This window comes from Puntigrus tetrazona, chromosome 3, assembly GCF_018831695.1.
Source record: "Puntigrus tetrazona isolate hp1 chromosome 3, ASM1883169v1, whole genome shotgun sequence".
Classification (NCBI taxonomy): domain Eukaryota; kingdom Metazoa; phylum Chordata; class Actinopteri; order Cypriniformes; family Cyprinidae; genus Puntigrus; species Puntigrus tetrazona.
In genome coordinates, this window is record NC_056701.1 from 24248334 (window position 1) to 24266857 (window position 18524).

Consider the following 18524-nt stretch of genomic DNA (forward strand, 5'->3'; position numbering starts at 1 on the left):
TTAGTTTAGTTACTCAGCACTTTGAACATGTGTCCATAAACCTCAACAAAGTACTGGAAAAGATTACACGCATTAACAAAAGGTACATTCAGTCTGAACACTTCAAAATGCCCACACTCACGATAATCACTGGGGAGGATTCTTTGGAAAATCAATCAGTTTATAAAGTTAGTCCAGGGATCCGAGAATTGGTGAAATCCACCGTCTCTAAAGTCTATTCCCAAATGGGAAAAGTGATATGAAACCCTCTCCTACCATTCAAGAAGAATACGCTAAATGTCTGTGTTCTTTGAAACAGGAACAGCTCAAAGGGTCCGGTTAACGGGCGGCTCGCCGGTCCAACTCGGCCGTTATTCACACAGAAGAGAGACGAAGCGGTCCACAATCCAGGGAGGGTTCACACTTCACTCAATTCACATCCAAAGCGGATCACGAACACCTGAAACCACCACACCTGGCCTTGAAAACAAAAAGCCAAAAGAACAATTAGCACTTATAAAGAGGAACATTTTTAAACAAAACAACCATTTATATCCATTTACATGCCTCTGTGTACTAAATTTCTTTATTTCTCTTATTTTGCATTGCCTTTTTAACAGCAAAACATTCCACTTAAATCCTTTGCAATCATTTGTACTATTATCTTGTTTAAAACACAAAACGTGTTAATTCTGGCATTTCACCCTAATGTTTTTGCCTCCATTTATCTCTTTCCATCATTTATAACAAACAAAATGAACGGTTAAGTTTATGAAACGCGAGACTTCATGTCGAAATGAAAACAACTGAAAGTCACATCAGCTCACCAAGGAAACTCCAGGAAAGTCCAGATGGTAAATGGCTGAAGACACACTCTCAACGTGCTCATGTTTTTCTCTCAAACCTTTTCAGAAAATACCCGTCACATACTATGATAGCATTATGCTAACGCTAAAAGCGTCTAGGACACCACGCGAGATAAATCAAAACTTTACTGTAGTTACACAAGTGTGTAGTTTCATCTCACTGATGCACTACGATATAGAAACATATTAAATTGCTCTTACTTCTTTTCATATTCACTTCTGAATCAGAGATGGACACGCGCTTTCTCGGAGACGGAAGGATCCGGAAGAGTGACGTCATTCCTAAACGCGATTTCATTGGATACTACTATAATCCCGCATATTTTATTTTTTAATATATTTTTATAAATAGCGAATTTAATCCCGGTCATATATTTGTTCTGGCAGCGTTTTTTAATCTTATTATTTGCTCTATTATTCATCATTCTGGGTTACATTAAGGTCAGAAATTCACATTGCACTACAGATACCGTAATAAAGCGGCGGATTTTTCATTATTTTGTTATTTTTGTATTTTCATTTCACGGTCTTTAATTTCTCGTGGCGTTGCACGTCATTTCTGATCCTAATGTCTAAAGAAAATGACAGCTGAACAGCAAAATAATTATTTTTGGCGCGTGTCTGACTGTTGATTACCACACCTGAGAAAATCTCAGAGCTTTTCACACAGTTCTTCATTAGAGGCAGAACTCACAAGAACATCCTCCTGTAATTAACTCGGTCGAGAATGACTCAGTTATGACTCACAGCACATTTGAGTGTGATGCAGATCAACAGAGGGAAAGGTTGAAAGCCAAATTAGTAAAAAGAGAGAGAGAGATGGAGAGAGAGAGAGACAGAGAGAGACAGAGGGAGAGAGACAGAGAGAGAGAGAGAGAGAGAGAGAGAGAGAGAGAGAGAGAGAGAGACAGAGACAGAGACAGAGACAGAGACAGAGAGACAGAGAGAGAGAGAGAGAGAGAGAGAGAGAGAGAGAGAGAGAGAGAGAGAGAGAGAGAGAGAGAGAGAGAGAGAGAGAGAGAGAGAGAGAGAGAGAGAGAGAGAGAGAGAGAGAGAGAGAGAGAGAGAGAGAGAGAGAGAGAGACAGAGAGAGAGAGACAGAGAGACAGAGAGAGAGAGAGACAGAGAGGGAGAGAGAGAGAGAGAGAGAGAGAGAGAGAGAGAGAGAGAGAGAGAGAGAGACAGAGAGAGAGAGGAGAGAGAGAGAGAGAGAGAGACTTCAAAAATTAAAAAAAAAATCACATAGACTTCAAATGTTCTGTATCTTCAAACAGACACTTTTAGGAGCCCGCCCTAAAAAGTCTACAGTGAATGACCTGTGCAGATAATAGACATAAAACACTGAACATCTTTGGTCTTGTGCTGCCCACAGGCACACAAAGCAAGAGAAAAAGCTCCTGAGAGCGTCTCACAAGAGTCGATGATTCGTTTATTATAATAATTATAATATATATAGCTTTCGGTTGTTCGGCTGAACGTCGACCTCACTTGCCGATGCTGTCGAGAGCGATTAGGAGATATTTATCACGAGCTGGATGATTCTGACAGCAGAGGGAAACGAGCTGGACTTCAGCCGATCAACACAAACGTCACAGACGCTGGGTCCTCTGTGAGAGCTTGATGAAGAAGAACCGGCCTTGTAAGTCCTGATTATACTGAGTCTGGCCATTCAAAACACCAGCAGATCTGACGCGGGCAGTCATTCATTGGCTGTAATTTCTCGCTCCCTTCCTGCTGGAAGCTGTCAGTGAAGACACGCACTCAGTGACCTTGCTTTATTAAACAAGAGCGACGCTAGCGGCATGGAGACCTTACTAATGTGAAACCAACATAAAACCACTCTTTCTATAATATAGCACAATGAACTTTTCAAGAAATGGTCACTCGGTGCTGATCTTGAGAGGCCGGACTGCACTGTAAGACGGTTTCTATTATGTTTATGATTATGTCTTGGTTTCGCTCTTTGTGTAAAAGATAACTAAAAGACAACGACGCATGGGTTCATTCATCATAATCCTTTTATAATCATAAGTGGAAAAATATCATTTAGAGGCGTGAAAATAACAACAGAAGCATCAGCTAAGCAGCATAGTACATGTCTGTGCATAATATTACAATATTTTGTTTGCGTGTATATTAACAGACAATTATCACCAGCTTCACAATCTGATATCTCTTTCAACATCTTTTTTTTTTTTTTTTTTTGCATAAACACTGTAATTAATACGATGCATCACAAACACACTACCGCTCCGATGTTTGGGGTTGGTTCGATTTGTAAAAATACTTTTATGCTCACCAAGGCTACATTTATTTGATGAACAATACAGCAGAACGGTAATGCAGTTTTAAAAGGTTAATAAAGCTCAATTTAATTTCTGCATCATATTGTCCTCATGAAAGCGTTATCGCCGCTTGATAGCTTTTGCAGAAACCGATACGTTTTATTCAGATGTTTTAAGTATTAATTAAAACAAAAATAATCGCTGACCCCAAACCTTTAAACAGTAGCGTGTACACAATCTGTGCATTTAAATAATGCTATTAAAGCGCATTACAGTGGAGAAAGATAAAGACATGTCCTTATTAAATGTGAATGCAATGTAAATAGAATTATATATATATATATATATATATATATATATATATATATATATATATATATATATATATATATATAGAACTTTCAAACAAAATTTGTATTATGTCAAAATACATACTGGGCACCACAAAACTACGCACCTTTCATCGGTATCGTAGTTAAAAATGAAGATGAAATCTTTAAAGGTAGAAGTCAAAAGCGAAGTACATTCACCTGATTAGTAAGCAGATCTTCTGCTGTTTAATTATACACCATCATTAAAAAAAAAAACATGCTAGTTCTCCTTAGTACTACAAGCATATGAAACATTTAGTTTTTATATGTAGTATTTTAAACTTTCAGTAATTTTGTTTTTAACATTTTTAAATAGGTAAATATTCTTCACTATATATATATATATATATATATATATATATATATATATATATATATATATATATATAAATTAAAAAAAAAAAAAAATATATATATATATATATATATATATATATATATATATATATATATATATATTTATTTATTTATTTAAAAAGAACTAAAATTAATACTGAAATCAAAATCAAATTAATAAAAAATTACATATATACGATATGTATTCTTTTTAGTTACTTTATGACATTTTTTAACTAAATGAACATTAGAAATGTTGCCTTGGCAACTAGATGGAAAAAAAAGTTTTGTACTTGATGTATTCACGTTAGTTTCATGTTTTTACTTTATTTCAAGTCATGATTTTTTCATGCTTTCAGTGAACTAACCCCGCTCTGAATTCATATGAACTTTAATAAACCAAAACCCAAGTCAAAGTATATTTCCCTCTAGAGATTTTGGACAGAGCTGATCTTCATCCCACCCCCGGTCATCAAATATTGACAGAATCTTGGTTTTTAGGTGAACTGTTCCTTCAAAACCCCGAGCGCGATGTCAGTGCTTTTGGTGACATACATAGCGGTTGGCCGGTGATGCAACTCCACAACAGATAATTTAGTCTTTTTGCGAGAAGGAAGGCAGGAAATAATGCGCTGGCGAAAGCAGGAGCTTAACAACGGCTCGTGGGAATTCAGCAGCTGAACCTGACCATAGTCAGCTTTAAAAAAGAGAGCTCACCCACAAACGAGAATCCTGTCACAGTTTACTCGCCCTCATCCAGACCTGTAAACCGCAGAGGAAGATATTTTGAAGAAATGCTTGTGCTGAATCACGGAGCCGAGGGCTTGTTTACTCGTCTACATGACGGAGCAGGTGAAGCCGCAGCACTCCTTCAGCAGGGCCACACCGGTCTTGGTCACGTACGGAGACGAGGTCTGCTGGGCTCTGGACGTCATTCTCTTGTCCTTGGTGCGATCTGAAGGAGAGCGAGCGAAAGAAACGCCGTGACCTTCTCTGAATCACACTCTCGAGCGTTTCTCAACACCGCCGAGCATCAGAGGCGTATTCATACCACAACGTCTGCCCGCGCTTTGGGCTCAAATGAAGTCAGCGTTAGACGAGCCCAACTTATCTGTGCACTGTACAAAAAATTGTTTTCAATAGAATAAAAGGCATTGGAGTACATTCGGTGCAATATTTTTTAAAATGAATGAACTGAATAGGTCGCAGTCAGGTTTCAGATCAACTGAACTAATCTGAAAAGTACAGTTTGTGTAATTTGACTTAATTTGAACTGAATTAGTATGAATTGAATATGTATGTTAAGAGAAATCGCAATTGCTTGACTTGTATGTCATCAGCTATATTACCACCTAGCAATATATTAATATTTGGATACAAACAGCACACTCACATAAAGTAATATATAGTATACTATAAAAAAAATGTAATCACTGCACTAATCACTAATATTTTGAGAGTTATATATATATATATATATATATATATATATATATATATATATATATATATATATATATATATATATATATATATCTATATATATATATCTGTTGTGGAGAGAGTATGAAACACCTATATATATATATATATATATATATTGATTAGTGTTCTCTCTGATTTATTGTGAAGACTTCCCGCTTTCAGTGTCATCCGTGTACTTCCGCACCGTTTATTCCGGTTCTGAACTAGCTCATTAGTTTTGAACTAAAAGAAAACAAATGAAGACGGCTTATTAACACCCCGAGAACAGAATTAGCATTCGTGCTTCTGACCACAACACAAGCGGATTCCTTATTAATTCCTCTAGTTTCCATTTTCATTAAACTCGAGCAGGCAGTGAGTAAAACAATTAGGGAGACGCTCAAGAACGTATTATTATGTTAATTTGTGCATTCGACACTGAAAAACGGAGGTTTAAGAGCTCGGCCTTGAGTAACACACGCATACGTACTTTTCACGCTGCACCTGTTGGGAAATTTGGTCTGTAGGAAGTCAGCCATCTCTTTGTCCTCTTCTCGTTCTCTGAGTGGAGAGTAACAGGCGTCAGGAAGGCAAACACTCAAACGCATGTGCAAATGCTTTTTCACACACATTATGTAAACAAATTTTGGACTAATTGTGATTTGACAGCGCCACTTTGGATACAAAATCATGACAAACGATCCTAATCTTCAATCTAATCACGCTAAGCTTCGCACAAAGCCATTGTTCTTGTTCAGTTGCTGTTAGCTCCCACAAAGTCCCTGAAATGTAAAACCAGAGCAAACAACTGTGAAGCGAGACACCGAGCATCAACCAAACATTCACACTCAAACGCCAAACAATCAATTATTCTCTTAGCACACGGGTTCAGCATGCAAGCCGCCATCTCTCTCTCTCCAGCATGCATCCGTGGAATAGCTGCTTGTCATGTGGGTGACGGCAGCTCGTTTATCCCGTGAATAAACTGTGATGACTTCATTGGTGTTGGGCTCCGATGCGTGCGTCACTCACGATTACTCACACACACACACACACACACACACACATATAGAGTCGTGAGGTCTTGGCAGATGGCAATCAGCCCAACCCACCGAAAAATCACATCTCTTTTCTTTTTCCATTTCAAATCAATCTCTGGTTTCTCAGAATCAAGCCGCTGGGACCGTCTGTGACTGGGATGCGAGGTGTGTGTGTGTGTGTGTGCGTGTGTGTGACCGCCGTGGCGAGGTAAGGGTGGATTATTGGCTTCAAGAGGAGGGTAATTGGATTGCAGTATCTTCACAGATGAGGGAACAGCCGCAAGAGGCACAAAACACATTCTTGGGGCCGACAGTCACGCATGCTAGCAGGCAATCTGGAAGGCCTTGTCCCCCGAAGGCCGGGCGGCTCTTTAAAACTGACCTGAGCCTCTCGAACTCCATGTCGTCCACTAGAAAGTCCCGCGTCTCCACCAGCTTCTGGATCTGCTGAAGAAGATCTTCCTCTCGCTGTCTGTCTTCATTGGACTTGTCTTTGTCTGCGAACGTGGAAGTAAAGGCATTTATAATGTTACAAAAAGATATCTATTTTTAAATAAATGCTGTTCTTTTCTTCTCTGTTAGTCAGAGAACCAGAAAAAATGTAAATGCACCACAGCAGCCACAAAAAATACTAAGCAGCACAAATGTTTTCTACATTCATCATACTGAAAATGTCAACTGAGCAGAAAATCTGAATGATTTCTGAAGGATCACGTTACACTGAAGACTGGAGTAATGCTCAAAATTTAACTATGCATCACTGGAATGAATTACATTTTAATATTTCACAACATTGTGCCTTTGATCAAATAAATGCAGCCTTTTTGAGCAATAGACTCGTTGACTTTACAATAAGATGCCATTCATTAATAACAGTTGATGTGTTAATTAACATGAATGAACAACGAGCACTGCATTTATTGCCCTCTTTATTAACCTTTGTTAATTATGCACGCTTAAATTAAACTAAATGCTGTAGAAGTCTTGTTTATTATTAGTTCACGTCTACTAATGAGCCTCGCTGTACAGCGTCAACTAAAAAAGGCTGAAATACAACAAATGTCATTCGAAATAAACGATTTCAAAATACTTTCTTTGGTTGTGAAGACAGGAAACCATTACGAGGTGTGAGTGAACGACGACAGATATCAAAGTACTCCAAAATCCTGAATCACAGATGAGGCGAAAAGCACCGAAGGTCCTCAATGAAGGGCCGCCTCTAGCGCTGGAATGCAGCATAAGACATTATTATCTGCCGGTTTGGATAAATAACATCTCCTCTGCGCGCAAGCTTTGTGTGCACTCGCCAAATGAGGTTTCAGCGGTAAACAAAACGCGGCGTACGCTTCAATCGTGCATCTCCTTGGAAACAGGAGACCTATAGTGAAGTATGTCACAACCATGTGCTGAAGACAAGCTGACATGAAAGCAGCGGAAGGATGTTAATAAGGAACGTGCTGAAATTAAAAGCACTTGCATAAACCTGGATATAACTGAATTCCCCTATAGACTGTGGATGGAGGCTGTATCGATTTATCATACGCTGCGATACAAAAGGTCAAGGCCGATAAAGAGCTTATCTTCAAAAAGGCTGCATTTAGTACCTTTTGAAAACCTATTATTATTTATAACGCCTGTTTTCTGTTTAAATATGTTTTTAAATTTTTAGCATCATTTTTAGCACCGTTGCTCCAGTCTTCAGTGAAAGGTGATCCTTCAGAAGTCATGCTAACATGCTGTGGGACTAATTTGCACTAAAATAGTTTGAATGTACTGAATAAAATATTACTTGAGTATCTAACAGACATGATGTTTGGTTCAGAAGTGTTTAAAGCATCGGGAGCTGCTAGTTGTCTCTTAAAAACAGATGTTCTTCGTCACTGAGAATCTCACAAGCTCAGCGCAACGCCGCAAAATTAATATTAAAAATATTTTGGTGAGCATACCTGGAATGGAAACCAGTTTCTGGAGCTCTGTTTTGAGCCTTGTGATCTCCTTACACAGCTGGATGTCATCCATCCTGACAAATAAGCGAGAAAAAAAAAATCTACCATTAATTCTATTCATTCAAATCCTCAGTTTCTTTCTATAATAAAAGAAAACCCACTGTCATTATGATTTTTCTACATTTTGTATTCAAGTCAGGAATCAAGGCACCCAGCTAACAGGGCTTGTTCAAAGTTATCTGGTCTAACAATGTTCTTAAAACATTAGCACATCATTTACACATCCTCCATAAAACCTAACCATAATAATGACGATCATAATGTTTGCAAAAATGATAAAATGTAACATATGAAACCGAGAACTAACATATGAAGTAAGAAAATAAATGTATGCTTTTGACATTCAGAAATAATGTTTTCAGATGAAACGAACGTATTTTGCTAGTATTAATAGCATGAATACCATGGTTTTATTGAAAACGGATTTCACTGGTTCACTGTTCAGCAGTGAAATTACAGATAATGTGTTTTTCTAGATACTATTCATATTGCTGTCAAACACGCACAAATAGCAGCACAGACGCATATATCTGTGGATGATGTTTAGCTCTGGCAGAGACATATTACTGCCAGAACAGACAGATCTCACTTGCAGGGCTTATGACAGACCCTGTTGTAAATAAATGCAGCGCATCCCTTTATCTATAAATGTCCTCGACAATTTCCCCTGCTTTTATCTCATCTATACGCTCTCTCACGCTCCTGCTCTGCACTGATGCTGGCTGCGCATTACGTGTGCATTGAATGAAAAAATAAATAAAGAAATAAATCAAGGAATGATGGTCAGGAATGTGTTTTCTGATTTCTATTATTTTAAAAGAATTCATCAAAGCTGTTTTTTTCCATATAATGAATGTGAATTGTCCTCGCTCTTTGTCTTTAGAGAGAGTTTTGACATACCGTTAGACAATAGTTAGACAATACCTAATGTAAAATGGTAACGGTTGAGATAAACTGAATGTAAATTCCCTCATATGGGTGCTTCCATTCACTGCAGAGGAAGTGATGTAATGCATGTAGACTTAGTGAAATTTCCACAGTACAGGAACCCAATAAAACCCATTCAACAACCAGACTCACATATATCTGAGCTCAGACTCTTTTCGGACCAGCGCGTCCTTTATCCTCTCGATTTTGAAGAGCTCTCCTCGATGTCCTCCACAGTGATGGTGGAATCAGCCATGGACACCACATCCTCTTCGGCTGCGACGAAGAACACATGAACTACGGTGAAGCACGCGGCATTACTCGCATGTAAAGATGCCATAAAGAGTATGTAAAGATTCAGAAGAGACTGGTGGTACAGTGGGGAAAAACTAAATATTCTCAAACGAGGCACAATTCCTGCGCACACAACCACCCTATAATGATAGAAATCCACCCAAATTCCTTCAAATCATGAGCACTTTCTGCAGGTGTAGATAAGAATGACTGTTTAGTTGTCTGATGTAAGGATGAACACGGCAGCTGTCATTCATTCCTGACATCTGTGCCGTTAAAGACGCAGTGTTTTTAAAAATCATTAGTTTGCAATGCACCACCGACTGCCGCCACAATCAGGCTAAGTCTGTGATTTGTATGAGAATAAAACGTAAAATAAGCCATAATATAATTAGTGTTGTCAAACGATTAATCACTAAATAAAATTTCTCTTTACCTGTGTAACGTATAATATATGAGAATACAAACGCATGTATATATTTAAGAGAAACATGTTATGTTTATATATTAAATATACAGTATCTAAATATATTTACGTAATATACTATTTAAGTATACATGTAAATGGGCCTTTATATTTACAGTACACATTATCTGTGTGTACGGTGTATATTTATTATGTAAACTGAAACTTTTATTTGCATTTGATTAATCGCGATTAATCGCTTGACGGAACTAAATATAATATATGATATAATATAACACAGATGGACACGCATGGCGGTATTTCAGAGAAACGAACAATGACCGAAACTTTGTTTTAGATACCGCGTACTCTTTGGCCAGTTTGTTGTCCTTCCCTTGAAGATAGAAATAACAGCATCATCGCACATTTTCTACAGAAGCAGGGCTTCTCTAATCTAGAATCAACTAACAAGCGCCCTGGTGTTGTCCAGCCACGTGTCAAGCCCGGCTGAAGCGAAGGAGCCGTGCTAATTGGGCTCGTGTTATTATTACTGAACTCTGCGTGAATCTGAGGGTGGGCGAGAGCGTTCTGGTGACCGAGCGGCATCACTTTCATCCCATGTAACACTGATTCAGAGACTCAGTTCTCTGTACGGGTGTGTGGGATTACAGGCGGATACTGATAAAAACAAAGAACGTCTAAAAAGTAATACTCGTTGGGCATTCTGGTACTAAATTTCTTATTAAACATTTAAAAAAAATGCATCTGTTTTGATTTGTTTAGTTTGTCTGATGAAAAATAAGACGTTTTGGATGAGTGTGATGTTTTATCAGGGACCCATTCGCTGCAGAGCATCCTTTACTGATGCTAAATGTCTCGTAATCTCACGTAGAAACAAACTCATCTATGAAGGTGAATACGTTTAAAATCTCAGGCGAACCGCTCCTTTAAATAGCTCTAAAAATCGAGATGAAACGAGGATCCGCTAATGTTTTATTTGTGTGCACGGTCACTGCGCATTGATTTTTTTACAGTTGCACTTCTCAATTTGATGTCTGCATTTCAAAGACCTTCAACCTTGAACAAAACATCAGATATTTGCTTCTTCTTTTTTTTTTGCACCCTAAAAAGCGTATTGTATCCTCCGATGACTCATTTGGCTGATCGCATGATGCGTTCGACAACTCATGCCTCATAAACTAAGTTCTGTCTCTATGGCAACAATCCGGGCCTTCAGTTTTACACAGTTATTGGATTTCAAAACAATGGGATTGACCCCAAATCCAGTGGCGCTCTGGTTAAGGCCGCTGCAAACCCTGCTGCACATCGGCAAACGCAAACATACGTGACATTTCCTTTATCTTTACACCATAAAACTAAAATGAATATGACTTATCGAAACGATGATATGCTATTCCACATCTATAGTTACAAACATATACAGACTTTAAAAATAAGTATTAAGTATTAAAAATATCTCTGTATGGGCTATTGGGACTGTTCGATATTTTTCATTGCTGTCCTTTTTTAAATGCCAAAGCAAATCAGGTAAAGAAAACTGAGTTAAAGGAGAATTAGCGTTATTGTGATTTTTTAGCACATGTAAGCTAAATAAAAAAAGCATGCGTAAGCAACCGGTTCATTTCCTTTGGGTAACATATTTTATCTTTATTAAAGGAGTCTGCTGTTATGATAGCCAATACATATCAGGTTATCATGATTTAAGAGACCTCTATGAACAATATCTCTCTGTTGTAGCAGAAAAACCTGATTTGCATTTGATCTCAAACTAATTTGCTATCAAAAGGTCAGTATGATTCATGACTCACTAAGAGCCAGTTGGGGTTCAGGGGCCGCCTGGGGGGTCCTTGTACAAAAAAACAAAATGTATTCTAACAAAAAATAACTAATATGCATTTATAGTTGAGGAAATCTTTTTTTTGCATTTGTTTTTAAATGTTAATGTCACTTTCTTTGTGATGCATGTTTCCTATATACATAATAAATATTATATTTATTTTTGCAGATAATACAGTTTTAATAATTTGTAGTTTTAGTTTAGTCAGTGTGTTTGTTTCCATATATATCATTAATAAAATTGAGGGTAAGGCTGCATTTATTTATTCATTAACATTAGCGTTATTCTTATTATTACAATTACAAATTCTTGTTTTCTACTTGAATACGTTTTTACATTTAATTTATTTCTGCGATCAAACTGAATTTATTACTCCAGTCTTCAGTGTCACGTGATCATGCAGAAATCTAAAAGAAACTGTTATTATAGTTGTGCTGCTTAATACCTTTTTTTCAAGATCCTCTGATGAACGCAAAGTACAAAATGTCTGTGCAAAATGTTACAAATGTCTTTACAGCCACCTTGTATGCATCCTTGCTGAATTGGTATAAAAAAAACACGTATAAAAGACAGTGCACATGTAAAAGTTTAGAACACTTAAAAACCTACATTTTCAAAATGATACATTTTACGTGTAGAGTGGGTTTTAAAACATATGCAGTGAATGCAAAAATATAAAAGCATCCACAGGAAAACTAGAAGTCCCACCAATACAAGTGTGTAATTTACACTGAACTAAATTTTAAATAGTACTTTTGTTTTTGTCCCCATTTTTAATGAGCTGAACTTAAAGACCTAAAACTTTTTCTATGTCCACAAAAGGCATATTTCTCTCACCTATTGTTCACAAATCTGTCTAAATCTGTGTTAAATAGCACTTCTCCTTTGCCGAGATAATCCATCCACCTCACAGGTGTGGCATATCAAGATGCTGATTAGACAGCGTGATCATTGCACAGGCTGGCCACGATAAAAGCTTTTATCACACAGTGCGACGAAGGAGCGTGCAGTTGGCATGCAGACCGCAGGAATGTCCACCAGAGCTGTTTGTGATTGTGAATTTCTCTACCATAACCCGTCTCCAAAGGCGTTTCAGAGAATCTGGCAGTGCATCTGGACCTCCACATCCGGCGTCTTCACCTCCAAGATCGCCTGAGACCAGCTATCCGGACAGCTGCTGCAATAATAGGTTTGCTTAACCAAAACATTTCTGCACTGCGACGCTTAACAGGCCAAAATCAACAACCTGATCGCCTCTATGCGCGAGCGATGAGGCAAATGGTGATCAGACTGGCTTTCTTTAAGGGGTTCAACCTTAGATCTAGTTTTTAATCAGGAAACCCAGGCAAGTTCACTGGCTTACAGACGTCGCTATCTGCGTTTTTTTTCTGGCGGCTGACACTGACACCTTCCTCGGGCTGTAAAGAGCGAACACATTGTTCTGATATATCTTTTATCCCTCCATCTCTACACTTCAATGCTTTTTCTCTCTCTCTCTGCCCTCGGAAAAACACTATGAGTCACCTCACAGCGCTGAGCAGATATTGGCTTTTAATTGCCTGACAGTCAGTGAGAAAAGACGTCTAAACAAACCATATCCACCACGGAATGGAAAGGGATGGAAAACGGGATGATAAATCAAGAGCAGGATTATGGGATACCCTGATGTGGTCTGATCAGTGTGCTGACGTGTGTGTGTGTGTGTGTGTGTGAGTCAGTGCCACTCACCAAATCGGTCCTGACAGATTTATTCGCATGTGTCAGTTCACCAGAGACTTGCTCTGTCTCACTCCTGGAAACTCTGCTGGACCGACAAGAATTCACAGCTTCATGTATCAAAACAACACGGTACTCTGACAGGGAACAGGTAAGAAGTCAGAGAGGATTCAGATGGAGATAGAAGAGATGTGGTGTGAAAGATGAAAGAAAAAACGTGTCTGAAGATCAACTAAGCCGGTAATTCCCAACCAGAGGGGCGTCTAAACCCACAGGAACTTGGAAAAATTGTGATTTTTGCCTAATGATTGATAAAAGAAGTATAAATCAGCCTTGGAGGGTGGGTATTATTGAAAGTGAACAGAATAGTCTATTATTACTAGAAATAAATGAGGAAATAATAGCCTATATTTAGCCATTAGTGAGATTATGTTCATTACAATTAAGCACTTATGAATTCCCTTCTCTCAGTTGTTTATATATTTTTGAGTTCCATTAATAATAATAGTATTTTTATTATTATTATCATTATTATCATCATCATCATCATCATCAAGTATAAGAATAGTAATTTTTAAAAACACACACACACATACATTACAATAAATGTACTGTATATTACAACATGAAGGTAATTTGAGGAATGAGACACTCTCTGTGTTCCTGTAATCCAAAAAACCTAAACATACTAAATGATTTTTGAAAATCTAAAAATGCAGATAGTTTCCTGTCAGGGTCGGTTTACTTGTACGCTTTGGTGTTGGGCGATAGAAAATATATGAACCACGAACCATAAATGTTTATGCTGGTCTTCCACTAGTGTCTATTCTATGAAATACCCTTAAACACAATCCATTGTAAATAATGACAGTAGGTGGATCAACAGCCTTTAAAACATTAATGTGACAGTAACAGATCAGGTGGCACATCTCCTACGCTTGAGGATCCCTTGAACCTGGAGATTGTAAATCTACGCTATTCCCGTTAGAGCGGTGGAGGCGCTGGGATCTCACGGTGTCAATCTTCACAGCTTCAGTCACAATGCCTGGAGAGACTCCTACACCGTGCAGTACCACAACACACATTGATTGCATTTTACCACACGAACTACAGCACTGAACTTCAAAAGTGTCTGTAAACGCTTCAAAACGATCTGTTTGTCCAGCCAATGTGGAAAGGAGGCAAGCAATCAGAAACCTGTCATTATTTACGCAATTACGTTTAGTGGGGAGGTACTGAGCCATAATTTACTGTGGGTCATTGAAACCAACCCTAAAGTGTTTAGATACAATTTAAAACCGCGTCTCTTCTGCCTGCGCACTCATTGAACAAACAGCATCGAAGACCTTGTTATAGCAGAACCCAAGAGATGTGAGAGAAAACAGCATTTTTATGTCTTATTTGTATTTATGTCCTCTGAAAGGTGAATTTATCAGTCCATATCAGTCCTGACTGCAAAATTTCTCCAAACCTGTTCTGATGAAGAAAAAACCTTATCTACATCGGTCTGAGGGTGAGTAAATTTAAGCAAATCTTCTTTCTTCTTGGTAAACTACTTTTTGATTAACAGGATTTGTGTTTGATTTGTGAGAACCACAGGAGTGTAAGCTGCGCAAGATGGTTTGACTCCCAGACCACATTAGATTAAAAGCCTCTAACAGACTCGTACATCTGCGATGAACCTCCTCTGACTTCTCTTATTCAATTTACAGCGATATTCCGTTATGTCATGCAGAAGAGCTGAATCACAAAGACAGTTTTCAATTTGCTCAGTCACTTTGCATAAAGATCTCTTGAGAGCGGCATTGAGATTTAACCGCTTGCACGGCTGTTTTCTGCGCACGTTGTCGCGTTAAGAACTGAATTCTTTCAGTCAACGAAGCTTATGCGTTTCTGTAACAGTTTTAATTGCAGGATCCGTATTTAACGCCTTGCCATATTGTGCGTCGTGATGAAAATGATGTTAGCAGAAGGTATTCCTGGCATCGCCTCACATTATAGGGACCCCTTCTTTTAAAGATATTCACTCTTATGTGGGACACAATTGATCTTAAATCTCTCCAACAAATCAGCTGATATATTTTACATATCTGACCGCTCAGTTCTTTCATTTCAGTAGACGGCTGGATTTTTTCCACACAATGCTGGCGTAAGAGTTACATGCACCGCCTTTTGTAAGTTTAAAGGCCTCGGTTGGAAAAAGAGAGACTATACAATTTTTCAAATGTTTCTTACTACGCTTAAGTCATACGCAAAGAATTTTTATTCATGGGTATACGATTGCTTTAATCCCCCATCACTAATAATCACCCCAAATGTCATGGTCTTTATTTAAATAAACTAAATACACCTTGGGTAAACACGTTACGCTTCGACTAACCAACCAGTAATCCTTGAAAATACTAGAAGGTCAACAGACCGCTGCCTTCATTGTAACTAAACAAGGCATCACAACAAGTACTTATTTTTACATGAATATCAGAAACACAAATATCTTTAAATATCAGTTTCAAAACTGTTACACTTCTAATAAGGCGAATGGTTTTTCTTTTTTCGCGTTTTAAATCAATGTCTGTTCTGGTAGTATGCAAATTTAACAAACAGAAAAATACATATAATTAAAAAAATTAATCAAAACAGTTTGCCGCAAATAGCGCAAAACGTTATTGCTTTACGGCAGCAATAAACACACGTGTACAGCTATGCACTATAATTACGACAGTAAATTCCACCAATTTAACCGAAGGAGCTTCTGAAGTCGCAAAAATACACAAAACTACAGCTGTTCAGGGTATTTTTGTTATCTCTAATAGCTACATTTGAGTCTGGGCAGCCGACAGCAGTCTTTCCACCCTGCTGTCAGAATAATGATGAAAATATGATTGTATTTTCTTTAGAAAAAAGCCGGAATGACCAAACAGCCGCTTCCTGGTGTGAAAACGATACGGGAACGTGACATGAAAAATAACTTTAAATGTAGCCAACTGTTAAGTGAGGGACAAATCGTGGCTTTTATTGTTAGTAAAAAAAGACTAAATGAACTGAGCTTTTTTTGAACACCCACTTAATATTCAGTAAATACAGCCTACAGTAAGAAAAACAGTGAACGCATAATAATGCACGTTTCATAATTGTTTAAAACAGCCAGCCTAGTTATAAAAATGACTTCCCAGAAACACGAATCCATCGCTTTCTGTAACTATGGACTGAATTAGCGACACTATAAATAACTTCATTTCAAAGCGATCTGAAGACGTTAAAGAGAGCACGTAAAAGTACCATCTTCCATGCATGCGTTAAACAGTGGAATATGAAGTCAAGGCGCGCAGGGAGGGATGCATTTCATCACCTGGTTTGACCGTGTCTCCGCAGAGCTCCGTTTGATCCAGGGATCCGTACAGTTTCGGGTGCTGCGTCCTTTCTCCATGCTTCCAAGCTCCACAACACACTTGAAGTTTGCGCTGGATCAGAAGGTCTCCGCTTTGCTCCTCGGCCGGTGAATCAAAGCGCAGTTTGACCGAGGAGCTTTTTAACTCCATGTCCTCGGTGATGCGCGCGCGCGCCCCGCCCGCACCTGCTGCCGATGCCGCGAGCGAGCGTGTGTGTGTGTGTGTGAGACACATCGATGCTCAACACGAGTATTCTCCCATTACCTGAAAGCGCCACCGTGTGAATAACCGGAAAAGCGACGTTAAGTTAAAGCCTCTCTGTCGAATGACCGATTGTTGAATAGAGACTTCACGGTTTAAGTGTAGAAAATGTGCTAAATAAACATGCACGCGTTCTTCTATCCTTCTTAGGCCCAGAAAAAAAAAAAAAAAAAAAAAACGTTTTGCGAATTTTTGTCATTGCATTGCTTGGAGCAGGCTTTCTCAACCTAATCAAACACTCCTGAAGCAGCTGTTTAAGATGTTCAGGATTACCAGTGAGCTCCTGGCCGGTGGGTTTGAGCAAGGCTGGAGCAAAACTCCAGGAGGTTTAGAGCATAGGAATAAAAAAAGGAAATAACAACTAAAAATTATGAAAATTATATAGGGACCAGTTTCCACTATATACCAGTTGCTTAAATAGCATGCCTGTCATTAACATATTGGCTGCTTGTTAGTAGGCTACATATAAAGCATTATTCTGCAGGACCACATACAATCTTAACCCTATCCAATACCAGACACTTTACTACCTTACTATTATTGAAAATGAGTAAATTATTTGTTAATAATTGAAATTAGAAAGCGTGAATAAATGTATTTTATTCATGTTAGGTGGAGGACTCTCAACTATATTGAAAGATATAACACTTTATGCAGTGTGTGTAAAATGGTCCTAAAAGGGACTTCTCGTTGTATACAATGTATCTATACATTGTATCTAATTTGCATACTAATGGGATTCATATTTGGCACAATTGTTATATCTAATATTTCATAAGTATTCCAAATTAAAGAAAAGAAAAGCAAGAAGAGGGAGTGGTCATGGTGAAACCTTTTACAGGACGTCCAGAACGGTGGCACGTGTGTTATCAAAGAAAGTCTATTCCCAGGAAGTTATGAAAAAGTAATACGAACACACAGAAAGTGCGTACGCTTTTTGATTTCAAGTGCTTATGAACAAGTGATTGGTAACGGTCAGAACATTTTTGATTGAAATGCTACCAAAATAATTCATAAAATACAACAAACGCAGAATTCTTAAAATACATAAATTGGTACACGGTTTAGAAATACCACATAAATAAAAATAATAAAAGTCCCACTCATTTGTAGCTACAATTAGCAATATAACTTGGCGTTACAAACTTAAAAATATTTACATACCGTTTTCTGAAAGTCAAATGTTGTAACCAAAGCAACACAACTACTTAACTTTGAATGTGAATCGCTCTCAGTCTTTGGGTCAGTGGACTTTTGTAAAGTAAAAGCAGACAGGCACTGCAACACTGATGCATTGTTTCATCAGAAACGCTCTTAATTTGAACA

At 38.1% G+C, this 18524-nt stretch overlaps 1 long non-coding RNA gene and 1 pseudogene across 1 annotated transcript; both read right to left on the reverse strand.

Moving 5' to 3' along the window:
• Window positions 1–441: 441 nt before the first annotated feature.
• Window positions 442–1130, reverse strand: LOC122342067. Its single transcript, XR_006250520.1, has 3 exons — window positions 1047–1130; window positions 807–883; window positions 442–459 (listed from the first exon to the last, which is right to left on the reverse strand). It is a non-coding gene; the product is annotated as an uncharacterized LOC122342067 (long non-coding RNA).
• Window positions 1131–4248: 3118 nt separating this feature from the next.
• Window positions 4249–16975, reverse strand: LOC122342052 (annotated as a pseudogene).
• Window positions 16976–18524: the final 1549 nt, after the last annotated feature.